The sequence below is a fragment of the Dermochelys coriacea genome, chromosome 15, assembly GCF_009764565.3.
Source record: "Dermochelys coriacea isolate rDerCor1 chromosome 15, rDerCor1.pri.v4, whole genome shotgun sequence".
Taxonomy (NCBI): domain Eukaryota; kingdom Metazoa; phylum Chordata; order Testudines; family Dermochelyidae; genus Dermochelys; species Dermochelys coriacea.
Genome location: NC_050082.1, coordinates 22,399,478 through 22,417,085, shown reverse-complemented (window position 1 = coordinate 22,417,085; position 17,608 = coordinate 22,399,478). Strand labels below are relative to the sequence as shown.

General features: G+C 41.8%; 1 long non-coding RNA gene across 1 annotated transcript in view; it reads right to left on the bottom strand.

The window, feature by feature from the left end:
• Positions 1–8,236, bottom strand: part of LOC122456815 — a 103,461-nt gene extending 95,225 nt beyond the window's left edge. Inside the window, exon 1 of the long non-coding RNA XR_006275900.1 lies at positions 8,154–8,236. This is a non-coding gene — a long non-coding RNA (uncharacterized LOC122456815). The remainder of the gene's footprint in view (positions 1–8,153) is intronic.
• Between the last annotated feature and the right edge of the window lie 9,372 nt (positions 8,237–17,608).

The following is a 17,608-nucleotide window of genomic DNA, read 5'->3' as shown; positions in this document are numbered from 1 at the left end:
TCTGGAACAATTCTCTTCTGATGAACTTCCTTGAGGGTAAGAGTTTACTTGACTGAAGTGGGGAGTGGGACCTATTAAGGCAGAACTGATTGCCAAAGGGCTGCAGCCCTTTTGTAAGCAGTCACATTTAGAACCTTTGAATAAGGTTGCTAAGATACTATGATTGACTGAGGACAACAAGTAGCAAAAATAGCAGCAACACAATTTAAAATACCTCAAAGAGAACATAAGAGACCAGATTAATTTTTGTTTCACCTTCACAGAGCCAAAGAAAGATGGACACCTTCCTTCTTAATGGCAATACATTTGCCACCTACTCAGTTCTGTTAACCTCCTCTCATTCTGGTTTCCCATATACCCAGGAAGAAGGCAAGCATTCAAAAATTTCAGTGCCATTTGTGACACAGTCACAACCCAATCCATACCATGCAGGAGACGCCACTGGATAATTTGGGCAAGTTCCCTGTTTATAGGTTTCAGAGTAGCAGCCGTGTTAGTCCGTATTCGCAAAAAGAAGAGGAGTACTTGTGGCACCTTAGAGACTAACAAATTTATTTGAGCTGTTTATGTTACTGAGAGAGTGTTGTCCCACAGAAGAGTATAAAGGTGAAACCTCTTTTCAAAGCCAATCTGTAGGATGCTGACAGAATGCAGTATGTAGCATACGGTCCGTTACAATATGTACTAACTACTTACTCTAAACAATCTGTTCCCTCTTGCATTTTGCTGTGAGACAGAGTTCCTGTCCCAGACTTGAAGGAGGGCTCTGAGTGACTCAAAAGCTTGTCCGTCTCACCAACAGACATTGGTCCAATAAAAAGATATTGCCTCACACACCTTGTCTCTCTGACAGAATGCAGTGTCCCTCAACCCAGAAATTAATAGAGCTACTATTGCTTTGCTTTCTCATCCTCGCTTTTTACACTGTAGATAAAGTCATCTGGGATTTCAAGGCAGCTCTTTCACACTTTTCCCAGCACCAGCACAGTCAATAGAATAAAGATGGGGTTCTGTATGCTTAGTATTAAGGAAATTTTCTGTTGGCTCACGTGTGACTATCCATTGCTGGACACAGGATATCAGACACATCAGATATCATCAGGCTGCTGTTCTGACAGAATATGGCAGTTATGCATAGCCAGCTGAGGGGCTGGATACACCTAGCAGCTATGGTGTCCTTAGCCACACAGCAGCCACTATCCAAACCTATGAACATGGTGTGATAGGGAGAGATCCGGCCCTGCTGCTCGTGTGGAGGGAAGAGACTCCCAATGTAACCCTGGGAGTGGATGTGTCATTACACAAAGTAAAACTATTTCCCCTTATTTCCCCTCCTACTATCCTTGTAAACTGCTGGTAATGGCCCACCTTGATTATCACTACAAAAGGTTCCCCCACCCTCCCCACCCGCTCTCCTGCTGGTAATAGCTCATCTTTCCTGATCACTCTTGTTACAGTCTGTATGGTAACACCCATTGTTTCATGTTCTCCATGTATATAAATCTCCGCTCTGAATGCATCCGATGAAGTGAGCTGTAGCTCACAAAAGCTTATGCTCTAATAAATATGTTAGTCTCTAAGGTGCCATAAGTACTCCTTTTCTTTTTACCAGTGTAACCCAGTGTATGATTTTGACCCAGGGCTATTGGCATAGTCCTTTTGCAGATTGCCAGCAGGGTGAGTGAGGGTATCTGCTGTGTTTGTGTTAAGGAATCAGTGAGAAATGTACACAAACAAAAACCGCCTAATATGACAACTTTTAAAAACCAAACTTATTAAAAGTGTCAGTATTGATTTATCATTTTGAGTTAAAAAATAATAATAGCTTCATTGATGACAACGCTCCTCCTGAGCAATGCACAATAGCAAATAGGACATGACAACTGAGCAGCATCACCTCCTCATGAGCACGGCCTCAAACAGACTCACAGGGCTGTTTGATCCTGCCAGCTACCCCACACCACTCGTCTCTGGTTACAAGCAGATCCACTAAATTTAACAGCAAGCTTGAGTGCCACAGGGGAGAGGATAAAGCCAAGGTCAGGACTATTTCTCACATCATTCACAAAACAACCACCCTTCACTTAAACACACCAGAAGAGCCTTGCACGAGGTGGAATCTTGTGATTAAAGAGATGACATTTAACCCACTGCAGAGACTTGCTTCCGAGAACTGAAAGATCAGAATGACAGTGATATGGTTTCAATGGTGAACCTTCTGCTGTGTGCTCAAATGCCCAGCCCAAATGGTAGGAGATACGGCCTCATTGTTATCATTACCAAAAGATTTCTTTTTTTAAGAGTCACGGTTCTTAGAGCAATAAAGAACGATGCTTATGACTACACGACAGCCGCGCTTTGGGATTTATGGTACAGAACAAATACAGGCTCTAAGGAGCTTATCTCCCTGACTTCATGTAACCCCTTATATTCTAGCTGTGGAGGGAGGAGCTGCCTAACCCGACTAAAGATATCAAAATCCAGCTCTAATTTATGCACATAACCCTGGAAGAGTTAACAAGTAAAGGACAAAGCCTGGGGAGCAAAAATACAAGCAAAAAGAGCTTGATACAGACTTAGGTTCCATGCATATTATTGGTTCCTCCTTTTTTTTTTTAAGCCTTCTTATTGAGATCTAGACAATGGTTACAATAGAACTGTGAGAAATCTACCCATAATGCCACTGCTCAGATGAGGTGACAGGGAGCATGATGGCTTTAATGGATAAAATACCACTACCAGGCTCAGCTTGGGAATTTCACATATTTAATTATTCACTTGGGCAAACTTTAGTTAAGTCTTTGAGCAAGGTGAGTACTTGTGGCACCTTAGAGACTAACAAATTTGAGCATAAGCTTTCGTGAGCTACAGCTCACTTCATCGGATGCATTGTTAATAATTGATAATGCATCCGATGAAGTGAGCTGTAGCTCACGAAAGCTTATGCTCAAATAAATTTGTTAGTCTCTAAGGTGCCACAAGTACTCCTTTTCTTTTTGCGAATACAGACTAACACGGCTGCTACTCTGAAACTTGAGCAAGGTGAGCAGCTCATCCACAGACATCCATTACAAAAATGTGGAGCTTCCCAGGAAATCAGATCATATCCCTTTGAGGGGAAGCAGCACATCAGTTATTTAAGTACCAATGGCAGCTCAGCACCACCACAAGCCAAGCACCACTCATAGCTGAACAGCTATTTCAAATAGAGATGACCAGGATTAAGAATCTGTAACCTCTGGGATTCCAAAGTAATCTGTCAGGTGCAACCAAATACACCAATTTCTGGAAAACAGAGACCAGATTTGAACAGAGTGTGTGAGAATCTCTCTAGTTACCAGTAAAACTGCCTTGATTTCCTTTAAATGAGATGGGATTCTTTCAGCAGACAGCTCAGGAATTAAACTTAGATGAGAAGTACTACAGTGCAAAATCCTGAACCACTAAATGAACCAAGATACTTATTCTAGCCTGTTAGACAGTATTATTCAGTAGGTACTACCTAGATATTTTCCACTCAGTTGAGCAACACATCAAAGGGATCCGACAGCTGAGAGATTCCATCTTGTACCCGTACTGTAGCTTAGCTTTGTAAAGCACAAAGCAGCTAGTGAAATGTGTCGAGAAAAAAAAAGGAAATGATTCTTTTAACTACTGGCTAGTTAAAATATATTCCCTCTAGCTATTACAAATTGGCTTATGCCATACGCAACCTGCATTGCTACTCCCACCACAGTCCATCTCCAAAGTCATTAAATAAACCAACCTCGCAATCAATGTGTTCAAAGACAAAAAGCTATGAATGATTAAACAAACCATCCCAATGGTGTGACACTCTGAGGCAAAGAAGGATCCTCAAAATAAAAACAGACATTGCAATTTTAACTCATGCTTTTGTGGCAAACGAAAGACAACAAGGACAGCTAAACTCCGTAAAGAGGCATTGTGAGGTTCCATGTTTGTTGTCCATCAATGGCTTCCATAGCCAGTTTACTCAGTGGATGGTTTGATCTAACTCTACAAACACACCCTGGTCTCTGAGAACCAAGTTTATGCAGATCAGTGTTTGCCCTCAGGAATATTTGTGTAGCACAGTTGCCCCCAAATAATTTGGGCCTCCTTGCAACTCTCTGCCTCCAGTGTGTGTGTGTGTTGGACCAAACCCCAGCACTTGGTTAGCAATTCTGACTGTTGATGCTGGTGATTCTATTCATGAATTAAATCCACCCTCACTCTGCTACTGGACTGCAGAACTAACATAGCTAATGGGAGTTAAAAATCAGTAGAGTGAGTGTCTATGACTTAAGGGATCAGACCCTTAAAAGCGTGCTTGCTGAGGCACTCATTCAAAATGTTGAATTTTTAACTCTACAATGCAATGAAGGAGAGCAGCAGTTCTCAAACTTCATTGCACCGCGACGCCCTTCTAACAACGACCCCAGGAGGGGGGAGACCGAAACCTGACCCCGCCTGAGCCCCACCGCCCCTGGTGGGGAGGCCAAAACCCAAAGGATTCAGTCCTGAGCGGGGGGCCCTGTAATCTGAGCCTGGCCACCCACGGCTGAAGCTGAAGCCAGAGCACTGCTGTCCGGGGCCAAGCCCACAGCCTTCAGCCCTGGGCCATGGGGCTTGGGTCCCAGGCGGTGGGGCTCGGGCTTGGGCCCCGGGTCCCAGCAAGTCTAACACCAGCCCTGGAGACCCCACTAAAATGGGATCACAACCTACTTTGGGATCCTGACCCACAGTTTGAGAACTGCTGAAAGTAGAGGACTTGTTCTAACGCAGCAGATCATTTAAAGCATTCTTTACGGGGGCTATTGTCTCAGTAGAACATACCAGCTCCTTCAGATGTGGTTGTGTGTTAATCCTTTTTGAAATTTTCCTGGAATAAACGAGCACATATGGACTCCCATCATCACTGGGAAAACAGTTAATTGCTGGTTTTCATTTGATTCCTGCTATAAACTTAGTCACCATTCCATCCACAATATGAAGAAGCTACTGAGGCTTGCAAAAATCCCAGAACCAAGCTCTCTCTAAGGACTGCAATTAAATTTTGCCAGATTGATAATACCCCAGATTAATTTTTTTTCCTCTGTGGGACTGAGCCAACCACTCTGAACTCAGTGGAAGCCCTGTATCATTTATTTGCTGGAAACCAGAGAATAGCCTGCTACAGACAAGAATCTCTTCTTCTTGGTTATTCACTCTTCAAAGCTCACAATGACCAAACTACAAGGAATTTTGCTTGTATTGCCTTTGTAAAGGATGCAAAAGAAGAATTAATTCCCATGACCAAATTGTAGAAATGGCATAAACAATTCCATTTGAGCCTGAAATTAATCATGGTACAGCAGCTGTCAAAAATTCAGCTCAAGTGCCTGCTTCCTAAATTGAAGGTTGGGTATCCAAATTGAAATGCCATTTTTTTTAAGTTGTTGCCAATCTGGGAAATAGCCTTCCCTAGCAGCGTGGACACATTAGCTCCCATTAGCACTAATGAGAGTTGGACACCTACATCAAGTGGAGACTAGTATACACCTTGGTATACACCTTGGTATACAAGTATACACCTTGGTAACACATGCAGTGTGACTGTAGACTACATTTGTTTTATGGTGGTTTAAGATGAATCATTGTAACAGGACATGCTTGACAGCATCACCTAAAATAGCCAAAGACCACAGACAATCCAGTCTCCAGTTCCTACTCTGAGAAAGGAGAGGATATCTGCACCAGCCCAATGTCCCCTCCAAGCAGCTCAGTTGTGCTAGCCAGCAGGTTCTCATGGACGCTCACCTGGCCCGTATGACCACAGCTCTGAGCACCTCACAGCCTTTAATGTATTAATCCTCACTACACCACTGGCAAGTAGGGCAGAGTTGTTATCCCCATTCTGCAGATTGGGAACTGAGGCACAGATACTAAATGACTTGCCCAAGGGGACACAGGAAGTCTGAGGCAGAATAAGGAATTGATCTGGAGTCTCTTGAATTGGGATTCAAGGCTAGCAGTCTAACCACAAGGCTGTCCTTCCTCTTGGATGGGAAAGGAGGAAGCAGCCAGGCCCTGCCTGTCCCTGCCTCCCTCACAGAGGAGTGAGGAAGAGAGGCAGCCCCTCCCAGGCTGTTCTCCCTCTAGTGCTGTGACCTGTGATACAGTCAGGCAGCACACACGGTGGAGTGGAGTATGGTGGTGCATTATGCCCTCTTGATTTCTGTGCAGCCACAGACAGTGGGGTCACAAAATGCCCATGTGCTCACGAAATGAAAGTGCCCCAAATGGTTATTAACAGTATAATGGCTCCAGGCCAAAGCCCACTCAGAGATTTCCAATGACCTCAGTGTGCTTTGAATGACCCCTCCCCACACACACACGCGCGCGCACACACACACACGCACACACATACACACACCCCCTCTTCATCCCAGGGAAAGGGTCAGGAAGCATTACAGGAGCCCAGGGCCTGCATTATCTTTAAAACGAGGCCTTGTTTTCCCGCTTTCCAAATAGACTTCTCTTCCTTCCCCTTCCTCAGCAAACCCAGCAGTTGTCTCTCTCTCTGCAATATGACAGCAGAGCTTCACTAGTGAGAGATGGAACCAGTTATTTTAAAAACATACAAACCTCTGCTAAAACTCTGAAACGAGATCACACCAGCCCTACGAGTTCAGATTTCATAAAACAGTGACTAAGGCAATTGGGTGGCAACATCAAAGCTGAACACAAAGATGGAGCCCCACAGCAAAGGGTGTGGGCATCCCACGCTAGCTACCCTGGTTTATTCTGAACCCAGGTTGGGTGATGTAATGCTTAATTTTCCAAGGCTCTGCATTTACATGCAGCCACTTTAGCACATTAATGCTCCTCTTTATATATAGTTCATCTTCTGCCTTACTTCACATGTTGGACATGCATTTGCAAAATAAGTGTAAGACACCCGTTACCTAAATTAGATTCATTCTGACATTCCTGCCATGACTAGCAGCAGTATGAGACTACTATAGATAAACTATAACTCATGGGGGCACAGATTGTGTCTTCCTGTAGGTTTGTAATGCACTTAGAGCAACAGGGTCCTGATCGTGATTGGGCCATTTGGCACTACCATGCTAGAAATAAGTGATAATGATAATACTTGCTTCGTGTCTAGTTTAAAGCCTGTGCATTGGATGGATCTTACACATTTTCAAGTCAATGGGAACTTTGCCATTTGCTTCAGTGGGAGTAGGAGCAATTCATTGTTTTAAGCAGCTGCAGCATGAAGGAACACAGTTCTACCCTCCCCTTCAGCACAGGACAGTCTTCCTCTGGATCTACACAAATGGGACATCATCACATCCCACCAGACCAAGTCCCCTGTCTGGAACTTACCAATAGTGAGAATATTATGTCTTTTGTTATCATCCCAAAGTGCCTTCCATTATTGATCTGGCATTCCTGGAAGCAATCAATAGGGAATGGAGTTAAATCCTTTTAGCTGAAAAGAAGGGTTACTAGTTAGCTGACATCTTCAAATAGCTCTCAAACTGAATTAACTCTTGCACTTAGATTCCATGTTTCATTAAATGTTGCCGTCCAATCTGGTATAAAGGCAGTGTGTAATGAGAGTTTACACATTTACAATCGATAGCAATATCAGATGCTGACACTCAAGGGTCCATCTTAGATAATAGCACCAGAAGTAAATAGATAACATATTTGAAAGCAGAGTTCCAAGCAGCAACAGTCTATGAAGAATGTAGCATAGAACTGCCGGAGCTCAGTTCCTCTTGTTCAGAGAACAGATGGCAATAAGAACCGATTTTGAGTAGTTATGTTATAATCCCCTCTAAGTGGTTGTCAGAATACACTGCCGTTGCCAGGTATGCTAGATAGAGCAAATGGTAATTTTCTAAAGACTTTTATAAATGCCATTGTTTAAAAAAAAAAAAAAAACAACACCACAACTTTCATCTCTGGAGCTGTTTCAGATGAAAACCACTGCAGCGCAATCAGAGAGGCCACTGCGAAATCAGAATTGGAGAACACTTGCTGGGCTTTAATGTCTTATTGTTTATAGGACAGAAACGGGGGGAGAGGGGAAAGTGATTGTTTGAGAGACAAAAGATTTTAAGATTTTAAAGCCTTTAGCCTTTAAGATTGTGTCTCACCTGATGACCTCTCTTATCCTGTGTAGCCCAGCTGGTTTTAAAATGGGTCTTGCCTATGCTACTGCTGATTTAATTCCCAAGCCCGTAAAAAAAAAAAAAAAGGGTTAGTACATAAGTGGTTATGTTTCTGCCCCTGAATCTATAGAATAGAAGACTGGGAATGGGTCAATAGCAAAGCCGCAAAACGGATGAGTAACAGTCACTCTCATTCTTGAGAAAACTGGAATGTGCTGAAAGAGACTTTTTAGGGCACCCATTTACCGTTTTCTAAAAAGTGCCACCATTCTCAGGGCTCATGCATTCTGTGCATTATACTGACTGTATTGGCTAAATCCTGTGTGTGTCACTGCCCTCTAGTGACAGGAACAACAACTGCCCAATTACATGTACTAATACTGCTACAACTAGCGGAAATTCATCTGGAGCTCAACTGGTAGGTGCCCTTCTTTTGGGAGGTTCCAGAGTAGCAGCCATGTTAGTCTGTATTCGCAAAAAAGAAAAGGAGGACTTGTGCACCTTAGAGACTAACATTTATTTGAGCATAAGCTTTCGTGAGCTACAGCTCACTCCATTGGATGCTTCTTTTGGGAGCAAAACTTGAATTCGATCCCTATGTAACGCCTTGAATGGCTACACTGTGCAGAACAGGCAAGTTCTAGGTGGGCACGAATGGGTTTCTCTTTGCAGGGGCTGGTAATACCAGGATTACAATATTGTCCCACTTAACTGTTTTACCATTCTTTATAGAACTGACCAGTCCCTAACCCCGCCTTTCTCCAGCTTTTATAACATGCAGTGACATTGGCACAAGAGAGCAATGGGAAGAGAATCAGCACCTTTCTAGGAAAAAGAGATTAGTAAATCATGTTTTATAGCTGAGAGAGGCTTTTATATTAATGAAATTGATTTGAAATACAAACCTAATCTGGATAACCTAGTTAATCCCTTGCCATCCTAATTCATGAATTTATAATACAAATTCTCAAAGGTCTGATAAAAGTGGCAGCCAAATGTAATTCCCTTTTCAGATGTATCAAAATCATATATGTGGATTTTGTCACAAATAAAAATACAATACACCCAATTGCTTAGATAGAGCTTGAAGCTAAAAAGTACAACAACATTTCTCCTCTGTGCATCTTCCATATTTTTAATATATTTTTCCCCATGACATACAACAGGAAGATTAAATAGGATGCTGAGTTAGCAGGCAATTAATACTATCATTAATAATACTTTCCATTTATATGTAGCCTTTTCAACGGAAGATCAGAAAGCATTAAACGAACCTCACACTATCCCTACAAAGCAGATAAAGATAATACTTTTCCCCTTCTGAAACAATATTGTTGGTCTGACAAGCAAGCCTGAGAATCCATGCATGGGATCATATTATGTGATATGGCCCAGGGTCTAGAGACAAACCACCACACAGACAAGAAATGAACCTCTAATTCCACCAATCTTATCCATGTGTTTCCTCTACTGTAACTCAGACTTAATTGCAAGACACTTCTCTCTTTCCACCTTCTATTGCAACCGTGCTGTCAAAGCCACTATCCCTGTTGCTGTTATTTAAAAAAAAAAAAGTCCTTCCAAGTACAAATAAGAGAAGCAATATTGTTCTCCTATGTTCCCAGAGAGAGAGAGAGAGAGAGAAAATTTAGAAGTAGTCACAGGGTTCTTCCTTTATTTTCTTTGACAAGTTAATCACTCTAAGGCTACAGTATTTCACTTTGCTTCTTATATTCTCTTGCTTCCGCCGTATGGCAATATTGTCATGCACCAACGGAGGTTGTCACAGCTTGCAAAGACTTTTTTTTTGGTTCTTGCTACACTGCTGATACAGATAATACTTCAATAGTTTTCTCAGCTGGCACCAATGTAGAAGTTGGCTCATTTAAACAATCTTGAATTATATCCAGCCTTGCAGCCAAATTGGATTTTTCATGATATTAGAGTACTGTTAAAGACTGATTTTTCTCTGTTGTTCTCTATTGTCTTCTAGTTCTTTCTAGAGTCTGCCTCAGTTGGGGTGTTACCAGATTTAGCTGCGGAAAGCATCATACCCAATTGATCCTTCATGGTTGGTTCCTGTTGTGTTATCAGATGTAATTGGCCTAGTGAAATTAAAAGAAATGTTTTTTTAAACAGTTGAAAGGAAATACTTCCCGCACCCTTTTTGAAAAATATACACAAGCGTCACAGCATACTGTTATTGAAAAATTGCCTTACTTTCTCATTTTTACCATACAAATTATAAAATCAATTAATTGGAATATAAATATTGTACTTACATTTCAGTGTATAGTATATAGAGTGGTATAGACAAGTCTTTGTCAGTATGAAATTTCAGTTTGTACTGACTTTGCTAGTGCTTTTTATTTGGCCTGTTGTAAAACTAGGCAAGTGTCTAGATGAATTGGATGTACCTCCTGGAAGACCCTCGGGGTACACGTTCCCCTGGTTGAGAACCACTGATCTAGGCAACCATCTGGCAAGCGTTCTATTCCTCCACCACTGGCAGTGGCATCCATATGCTTTTTCCAACCTTGGCAGTGATAAGGCTGACCTAACCATCTCATTCACAACTACTTTGTAGCATATCAGAGCTAAGAATGGCTTGGCCAGACACTGGCAGAAGTGCTAACAGGACACGATGGTATTTTCCAATCCCTCGTCATTTTTTTAAATAGAAAATGCCAAAAGCGCACAAGCTCTTGTTGAATCCGAGTTACTTCTATGCTAACAATGAAATTAATATTTTAAGACGGAAAGTTTCTTGATAGCTGGCCAGAAAAAATAAGTTGCACACCAAGGTTTTCCAAGAAAAATTTGCAACTATTGTACTCCTCCACATTTGTTTATACAGCGAGGAGCTCCTCAGCTGGTGTAACGTGAAATTGAAATCAGAAGGACTTGGATCTGGCCCACTCCTTTTATTGTCACCAATAAGAAGCGCTGTACTGATCTCCAGCTTCTCCGGCTGGCCCCGGGGTTCTGCCATTCTCTAGCTTTTTAAGTAACTTCTCTGTGTATTCTATTACATTGCCACATAGACTGTTCTGACCTGGAGTTAGCATTTTCCCCTCCGTTGGCTAGCAAAGACAAGGCAGTTTGTAGGTTTCACACAAGTTCGGGACCATCAGAAAGCCAAAGTTGCTGCTCCTAAATCACTTAAGTGCTTTAAAAAACAAAAAAAACCATCCCACTTGATTTGCCCACAGTCACACAGGATTGGGTCTGTGCTGAAGGTAGATATTGAATCCCAAGACTTTTAAACCCCCAGCACTGTGTCTTAACCACAAGACCAACCTGCCTCTCTTTAACAGGCAGGACATTTGTACATATAAACCAGTGCAAAATGGTTTGGTTTTGGTTTTGGTTTTTTTGAGGCTACAGCATAAGTTGAAGCAAGTGCTGCTTGTAGCGATCTGTGAGAAATTCAGCCCCGTCTTCTCCACTGGGAATTGTAAGCAAGTAAACAAGCTAAGAATTGAATCTAATCATTATTTTTCCTCTCTTTCTCATGCTTCCTTTAGAATCATAGAATAGTTGTATTTTATACCACCACAGGTTTCCAGCAGAATTATAAGAGAAAATATTGAGTAGATTGCAAGTTACTGCCGGGGGTGAACACCTGAACCACAAGCATAGAAGTAGTTTAGGACTCTAAAAATTGTATCCTTCACTGGGCTGTGCAGAGGTGCTACTTATTCCACCTTGTCATCATTTTGGCCCCAAAAGCTTTGTGCCAAAAAGTGTTTGTTGGCTCCATTTTGCATATCAGAAGCTGATATGAATAATCCAAACTGCTAAAATCTTCTTCCAGGGTCCATGACCTATTTTCTCCCATTCTAAACACAATCTTCACTCCTCCAATACACACATCCCCTTCTCCCGACAGTGGCCAATGCCAGGTGCCCCAGATGAGTAAACCTAACAGATAATGATCAGTGATTCTCTTTTGGTGCCTTTTAAGAGAACAGTGCACTATGCAGCTCCTGCTGTAGTCAAGGTTACATTAACAAGAGAGCTAAACCAACTAACTCGGGAGACTGGATACTGGGTTGGATGGACCTTTGGTCTGACCCAGTATAGCCATTTTTATGTTCTTAAGTCTAATCACTCTCTACCTGGCACAATGGCCTCTTTTTAAAAAGGAGATTTCCTGTTGCAAAGAGAATGTGCGCAAACAGAACCCCCCTCATCTGTGATGTTAACATTTCCTTCCCCTGCCGATTTCTTGACTACATTTCACAGTGATCTTCCCGAGCCAGTAGGGGCTTGGCACCAACATGGAGTTAGAGCAGTGGTTCCCAAACTTGTTCTGCCATTTGTTTACTTGCCATGTCCGCAGGTTTGGCCGATCACGGCTCCCAATGGCTGCGGTTTGCTGCTCCATGCTAATGGGAACGGCTGGAAGCGGCGCTGGAAAGTTCATAATGAAGGCTGACACTCTGGCCATAATTCACTCCATGATTAAGAAAAGCAGAAGTGGAAACGTGTCACCACAAGAGTCAAGGGGAACGTCAGCCGCACTGAACATTTCCCCCTGTTGAGCGCAGTTGAAGGGTGCCCTCAAGGCCCAAGCTCTCAACTGGCCCACAGAATGGCTACTACTGTACAGTTGTGCAGTCTTCCTCAAACTGCCCAGCCGGTGGAGAAACCACCACACCATAGTCCAGTCTCTCTCCATTTCTTGGGCTTCTCTGTTAAGCCTGCCAACAGAGTGGCTAGATGTAAGTGATGAGCACTATGTATGGTCTCATCCCAAACCCCATGGGAATCTTTGCATCTACTTCAAAGAACTTTGGGGGTGAGGTTCAAAATGCTTAGGATAGACAAAGGAAAAGAGGGGACCAATTGTGGAGGATAACAATGCTGATGAGCTTACTGTTACCTTGAGCTCTGCTCTCTATTCCTGTATCCACCTGTTTTCACTCAGATACCTAGATTGCAAATTCCTTAGGGCAGGAACCTCCATTTGTCATGTGTGCATACAGCACCCAGCACAAGGCCCAGATGATAAAATTAATTTTACTGGGGAGTTGTGAGGACAATCCACAGCAAACATTTGTACAACTGTGACTTATAACTACACACACGTTTTCAAACCTCAAAACAAAAAACACACCAAAACATTATCTGAGGGTTTTCCTCATTTCATCAGAATAATTTAATCCTTCCCTATCAATTAGCTATAAATTTCAGGTCAGGTGAACTCTCCCCAAACCACTGTCTGAGGTTTGAACCAAAAAATGGTCTCATCATTGGCATTCTTGCCTGCTGCTGTAGGATAAGATAGGAGAAAACTAACAAAGCAAATCAATGAGAAAAAGATGCTGCTTAACTTTGCATTTGGCTCCTGTTCTCTGCTATTGCATCCCAGCACAATGTAGGTAATGCAAGTGGCAGGCAGCCCACACAACACATGGATCAGCAGGTGGCACACATACAGCTGGGCATATCTGGCAGCCTGTGTGTCTGAATTTGTATTTGCCATCTAACCAGATTTTTGGAGTCAATCTCCAAGCTATATCACAGAAAATAGGAGGTTTTTAGGGCCACTAATCTTCTTTTTCCTCTTGCCCTTTCAGCCTCATACTTCACTGTGCAAAGGAGGAGGGAAGAATGTATTATCTGGAAGATTTTCAGCAGGCAAAGCACTTAACACCAGCCACAACAAGCCAGGGATCTTCAGTGGGAGAAGAGAGAACCATGAAGTACTACCAACAATGGATTACGAATACAGATTGGAAAAGGAGTATGGGTCTGAGAGTTTGTTTGCTTTTTGTCAGATTCAGAAAGATTGTGTGTCTGAGATTATAGGAATCAATCAGTTTGAGCAAAACCAAAATAATCAAGTTAAACTGGTGTCATTTCCAAGTTTAGACAAGACCCAAGAGTACTCTCTCTTTCTCCAGCACTTTTATTTCCTCACTCCCAGTCCTGTTCTGTAGGTCCTCACTCTCCTGGCTCTCTGCACTACCCCCCTCCCCACCCTCCAGTGAAAACAAAGGGCATGATTCTCCTTTCACTAACACAGGATTAAATCTGGAACAAAAACTCATTTCAAGTCAGTGATAATACACTAGCACAAACTGGGGTGAGAGGAGAACTACACCCAGGCAGCCCCGCTAGCTGGGGTCTACCACAAAGATGGCAGGTAAAGGAGAGGAAGCGAGTCCCTTGCACTGTGACTCCTAGGGGCCAGAGAAGCAAGTGTCTCCAAAAGCGGAGAGGAAAAAAAAAGCCCAAATTCAAGATACTAGCACTGGAGGCCCCTTGTGTGTGTGGATATGACATTTTCTTTTTAAAAATCTGGTTACAGCAGACTGCATTTGATGGCCTTCTGTGGAAGAGAATGCCACAAGCTGACCACAACTTATGGGAAATGATATATGCATACACTGCCCATCTATTTCACCATCTTTTCTTATACAATGAGGCAGGGTAAAACAAAAGACAGGAACATATACTTCAAATCAACTACCTTCGCCAGAAAAAAGAAAGGGTGTGATTGGACTTAACCCAGATGTCAGATTTTTTTTAAAAAAAAATTATAATAAAAAAATCTAGGCACTGAACAGCAGCCCAGAATTTTCTCTATGAACAGTGAGTACTAATACAAAAACATCTGTTAGGAGAAATCTCTCCCTACATGATTCCTCAGACAGCATCAAGATAGGACATGGAGATGTATCGGCTGGCTCATGTGTCACTTTAGGGAATGTGATCTGAACGTTGAAATTGTGAGTTCTGACTTAAGGGGCTCAATTTGCAAATGCAGCAGTTGAAACTGTGTCCACAATTCTTTATACCAGCCAGAATTGCAAGTTTTGTACATGTTGTTGCAGGTGCAGAGATATCCTAGTCATGGGCACAGTACAAAGATTTTTTAAAAATTGTGGACATAAAAGAGCATTTTGCAGTCAGGTCAGTGAGCAAAATTTACAGGGCAGATGCTGGAAGATAACTGAAGCCATCTGAAAAATTGGCCTGGTGCATCAGTGGGGCGTTTTGAGAAAAAGTCAATTTTATAGATTTTTTTATTATTACTAAGTGAGGTAGTTATCTCCAAAAATGCACATTTAGCAGTTCTATATTAGCACCCTCCTGGCTTGACTAATTAACAGGAGTTCATGGAACTGCCTACCTGGGACACTATTATTTACTGAAGACCAGTCAGAGAGTTAAAACTCAGGCCTAAAAAGAATCCAATTATTCCATCCCTAACTCCTGTTCTGAACCAAGATCAGTAAATATTCCTTCAATGGAAATGTATAGTCACGATCCAGATGTGCCACATTTTTGTGGCACTTTACAAATTATATACATACCATCTGCAGAGGAAAAGCAACTTCATTGACTATGGAGAACTAGCAACAGCTGACATTTCTACACTTCCATTTTTCTTAAAGGAACCTGTGTAAAATGAGGCAAAGACATTTTTCATGAACACACACTTTGGATATTGTAAACCTCAATAGCTGATGAGCTATAACAGTGTGCTGTTTATAAAAATCAGAATAACTATCATAACCCAAAACTGATGTAGGCAAGAAATTAGTGGCAATGTCAGTTTTTTGTTACATTAGCAATAGAGCTAAACCAATCACCCGAAACATCTGCTCAGCAAAACTGATTCTTTGCTCACTGAGTTACAGTTGCTGAGTGATACTCAAAAATATCTGGGAGGGGGTCTGGTTCAGATATTTATCCAAAGCTTAGTAAACTAACTGAACTTCTTACATCTGTAAAAATCTGGCTAGAAATGTCATAAGAAAAATGAAATTTATGGGTACTTTGTGGTTGACCCAAAAATATGGACTCTTTCATGGCATTTTGACAGTTCCACTAGTTGTCCTGGTTATGATTGCAAAAATGCAGAATGGCGTAATGAAAACTAATAGAGGAGGGGGAGAAAGAGCTAACCAAAGATACAGTTGTTTTGCAGCTATGTCTGAGTTTCATCAATATGAGAGAAACTTTGGAGGGAGCAAGGTTTTGAACTACAAAGGTTCTTTTCTGCGTAGACCACAAAAGGAGACTACAAAAGGTCATCGTCATAATTGTCTCCCCGAGACGAGTCATTGTCTCTATTGTTGGTGCTACCCAGTGATCCGTTCAGTCCAGGCAGGATTGCTTAAATTTGCAGGAAAGAAAGAACAAAAGGCTAGGGGGGACAGTGGACAGGTTTGCCAAGGAAGCAAGTCTTCATGAGTCTGGATGATCCTGAAGCCTTAAAGACAAACCTCTTGCACAGGTCACAGAGGAAAGGGATCCCTCTTCCCCATCAAGGGAGACCTTGAAGGTTTAAAAAACTGTAGAAGATCATCATTTGGCAACTTGTTGATGCCCATGTCTGCTTCTTCTTCCCAGGGATAAGATGATTTGGCCCTAAAACTCCAATCCTAACTGATCCTATTGCACACTTAGGTCTCAAAGCAGATATGTTCCTCCAGAACACGAGTGAGATGTTGAAATTTAGACTGGACAAATCACGAGGAAATATTGGGTGGAATCCTAGCCACTTTGGAGGCAATTTTGCCATTCACTTCAATGGGGCCACTATTTCACTTGCCGAGTAGGGAACAACCCTGCACGTGCCAGTGGATGGACTAGTTAATAAGCTCTGATTTCTAGGATTCTCTGAACTGAAGCAGCTAGGCTGTAAGGATTGGAGGGTGGATGTTTTGTTGTTAAGAAAGAAGTGATAGGCTATTTTTTAATATTTATTTTTAACAGTTTGTATATCTTCTATATATTACACTGGTTTCAGTGCTCCACATCTCAACTTTATGGTCATCCATGTGTTGAATTTCCTTTGTACAAATCACAAGATTTAGGGCTAGGCAATGGGAAAGACACTCGTGACATTCTTGTTTTCCTTTCCATATTCATGATCTTATTTGTCATAATAATTTAGTTTTGTTTCAGTAACAGGAATGTTCATGTTTTTCCATTTTCCCTATATATTTCCATTTTCACATTCACCCATGTGTCATAAATTATATTGAGAATAGCCTCAAAATATTCATCGAGAGTGGAGGGGAAATAAAGCTATATTTGTATATTTCATTTCACTCCCCTTTCAGTTAATCAAGTGGGTTTTTTTTAATTCCTACACAGAGAACTGTCAATATGACCGAATCAACCCAAGGAAAAAAAAATAAAGCTTGACAAATTAAGTTCCAAATCCGATTTAGCAAGTAGGTGATGCCAAGAATTAAACTATGATTATTACAAAAAAACAAACAAAAGAAACCCATGATTAGGGCTTGTTACACAATACCCACAATTAAAACAACTCTAACGTAGAAGTATTAGCATATATGATCACTGGCCACCTTGCCATTAAAAAAAAATTATAGGAAGGCCATCACTCAGATCTACACGGGGTGCTGAATTCAATGACTGGTGCCATAGAAGTGACACAGACAATCCTTTTT